Source organism: Lolium rigidum, chromosome 1, assembly GCF_022539505.1.
Source record: "Lolium rigidum isolate FL_2022 chromosome 1, APGP_CSIRO_Lrig_0.1, whole genome shotgun sequence".
Lineage (NCBI taxonomy): Eukaryota > Viridiplantae > Streptophyta > Magnoliopsida > Poales > Poaceae > Lolium > Lolium rigidum.
This window is the reverse complement of record NC_061508.1, coordinates 227,441,576-227,445,421: the sequence shown is the minus strand read 5'-3', so window position 1 is coordinate 227,445,421 and position 3,846 is coordinate 227,441,576.

Here is a 3,846-nt window from a genome sequence, read left to right as displayed (position 1 = left end):
TATTTTGCGCAGGGATATTGGTAGTGGGGCTGGTTCATCTGACGGATCAAGTACAAGGGTAACTGCTCTCGTGGCAAACCCGCAAAAAACCTACTTCAAGGTCAAGTCCCTGGACTCGACCTCGTTATACTGGTGTAACTCGACAAGTGCCGCTTAAGGTCTTACCATGAGCTGAATTCCAGTCAAATTTTATCGAGTACCTAACGCGTCCGCTAGGATTTTTCTCCGCGTCTGTTGACACGGATAAAGTAGTAGAGCACATTCAGGTGCGATACCACGCCTCACAGGACGGATCCTGAGGACTTTCCTTCGTAAAGTATTACGGCATCCAGAATTTTCATCGCGGTGGACGCGCTCTTGAAATATATTGTCGAGTGCCTTTTTCGGCTTCTGAATTGCTAATTTCTTCGAGTTGTTAATGATAATATCTTGATATCCCGATGGAAGTACATGACGAGTTATATGTAACTCGAAGATGTACGAGGATAACTTCTCGCCTTGTTTTTTCTCTTATCATCCTGTTTTTCCTTCTTCTCTTCATGTTTCATCGGGTGCGTGACCAGCGCTCCCGATGGGAGTAGCCCCCGAGGCTACAGGCGAGTGCTTGCACTTGGGTGTAGGCTCAACACATACCATCTATGTTTTGAGGTTGAACTTTTCCATTTTCTTTCTTTCTTTATTTTCATCGGGTGCGCGACCAGCGCTCCCGATGGGAGTAGCCCCCGAGGCTACAGGCAAGTGTTTACACTTGGTTGTAGGCTCAGCTTTTGCTACTGTAACCAACTCTATATTTTTGTCTTTCGACTCATCCTCTTATCAGAAGTATGAGCATTACTTCTGATAAGATTAGCCCCCGAGGATATAAACAAATGCTTGTATTTGATCATAAACTCCTGAAGTTTCTTTGCTGGATCACTCGAAATTTCTCTGTCAATATCTTTGATGAAGCTACTCGAAGTTTTCTTTTGATCACGTCATTGCTGACGATGGCCACGATTACCTCCTTGGGAAACCACGGCTCCTGTCACCTCACTGGGACGTGGGTCCAAAGTTCTGCGCCATCGACACGTTGTGCAAGTGGGGGACACACGTCCTCCGTAATTTCCGGCACGCGCGTAGTAACTCCCATCCAGTAAATTCAGGCTGAAAAGACCGTTCTACCCCTGTTGACACGCGTAAGGCTAAAAATGCCTCTCCTCTTCATCCAACGGCGTGGCGGATCAACTCCTCGCTATAAATTTACCTCATCGTCCTCAGTTATCCCCTTCGCCGCGCCGCACATCTTCTCCCTCTCTCTTTCCGCCATTGCCGTTTCTCTAAGCTCCTTGCGCAGTTGCTGCTTTTGCTGCTTCATCTTCCCTTCGCTACCCACTGCATGCCTCGCACTAAGCGTTGCACATCTCGTGCCCCTGACGCCGGCGCATCCATGGAGCAAGCCAAAATCTCCGGGTGGGAACGCTCGAAGACCACTCTCCATGACCAGAAGATGCTAAAGAAGCTCGGCCTCTTGAACAAGGAGTCCGTGATCTTTCCCGGTGATGAGAGCACTCCGCGCCCTCCCATCAACTTCCGGGTAACCTTTTTTGATTTTCTCTTCCGTGGCCTTACTGCCCCTCTTCATGAATTTCTCCGCGGTTTGCTCTTCATCTACGGGATTCAGCTTCACCAGCTGACCCCCAACTCCATTTTGCATATTTCCATCTTTATCACTTTTTGTGAGTGTTTCCTTGGCATCCATCCTCATTGGGGCCTTTGAAAACTTATCTTTTTCCTCCGGCGCAACAACTCGAAGAACGTCGCCTACAATGTAGGTGGCGACCCGTGCGCACCGAGCCCTCGAGCCGACACGATGTTAAAGAGGGCGGCCAAAGCTTGCCGGAGCTAGCAAAGCTGACGCGGGGCGGGATACACTAGTCGACGAGGTGCGGCTTGAGAATGGTTGGTGGCTCCCGAACTAGAACGAATGTACACGCCCTCCTCGTCCGATGTCTCGAATTTCAGCGACAAAAGATGGAGAACCAAACCATCGACCTTGCCCGGTCGGTTTTGATCGATCCATGCCATGTCGATCCCCGACGACGCCGCCGACCCACCAAACCCTCCTTCCCCACTCTGATTATGCCGCTCGCCGGTAGAGTGGCCCAAGGATGGCATGCTGACATAGGACTGGGTAGCGTCCTTCACCACCACTGTGGAATAGTGCTTTCGGAGCCTCCCACCGGCCCAGCTTCCCTCGGGGGCCTTCCTCAACTTCGTTTGGCGACTCCTCCTTGTTGCAGTCGGCATCCCGTCGGTAAGAGTTGTTAGACTTAGTTTTATTATATGTATACCATATAAACTCTTGTGTACGGATACGTATCCCCCTGTACTTCTATGCCATATATTAACACGCAGTCCGTACCAGATCCACGTACGGTTCTACCCTAGAATTTCACATGGTATCAGAGCCTCCTTCTCCCCTAGCTGTCGACGCCGCCATCGCCAGGACAACCCGCCCGCCGCTCTCCGTCCGGTGAAGGACCCCAAGAAAACTACACCCACGTTCCTCCGGCCGCCTCACGCCGTCGGAGTTCAAACAAACCAAAACTCTCAAACACCCAAAGAATCAATCCGATCTACCAAAAACACAAAAACCCTAGAACCCTAGAACCTGACGATCTACAACCAATCTGCCCGGCCGCCGTCTTGCCGCCGTGAAAGCATCTGCCCGGCCGCCGTTTCTTCGCCGCCGAGAGCCTCAATCATCACCATGTCTTCGTCTGCGTCTTCCATTGCTGCTGCTGGTGCCACCGCCGCCAGTCTCACGGCGGCCCTTGGCGCCCCGCCGACGGAAAAGCTGTCCAGGCACAACCACCTGTTCTGGAAGATGCAGGTTCTGCCCGCCCTTCGAGGAGCCCAGGTCATGGGGCTATTAGATGGAACTGATACTGCTCCCGCGAAAACAGTGGAGATCGACGATCGCGATGGCAAGAAAGCTACAATACCGAACTCTGAGTATGCGGTTTGGCTAGCCCGTGATCAAACCTTGATAAGCTACCTGGTCAAGGGACTCGACATGGATCTCCTCTCTCAAGTTGTCGGCTCGGAACATGCAAGTGATATGTGGTCGACGATTGAGGGGCTCTTCACTTCTCAGTCTAGATCTCGCGTGAACATGCTGCGCGGAGCCCTTGTCAACACGAAGAAGAACGAGTTGACAGTACCTAAGTTTCTCTCCAAGATGCGTGGCTTCGCGTCTGAGCTAGCTGCTGCCGGCAAAGTTGTTGATGACGATGAGCTTAAAGGATATATTTTGGGAGGACTTCAGGGCCCGTATACACCTTTTGTGGCATCGATGAATGCTACCCCTAATACCTCCCTCACTGATATGTGTGTCCAGCTACAAGCCTTTGATGATCGTGAAGTTCTTCTGGCCGAATCAACTCAAACCCTACCTGTGTTCCAGTCCTCGGCCAACGCTGCTGCTCGTGATGGTTCTGATCCTCCTCGCCCTACTGAACCCCGCCGTGATGATGGCGGGTATGGTGGCTACCGTGAGAGTGGAGGTGGCTACCGTGATCGTCGGGATGACTACCGCCGTGATGATTACCGTCGCGATGATCGTGGTGGCTATCGTGACCGCCGTGATGATCGTGGAGGCTACAGACGTGATGACCCTGGAGGTGGCCAGTATAGGCGCGATGATATGCAGCGCCGGGATGGTGGAGGTGGTCGTGGTCGTGATGATCGTGGTGCACCAAAGGAAGGCCGCGGCCGTGGTAGAACTCCCTCCCGGTTTGTTGACACTACTTGCCAGATTTGCAAGAAATATGGCCATCTTGCAAGTGAGTGTTGGTGGCGCTATGC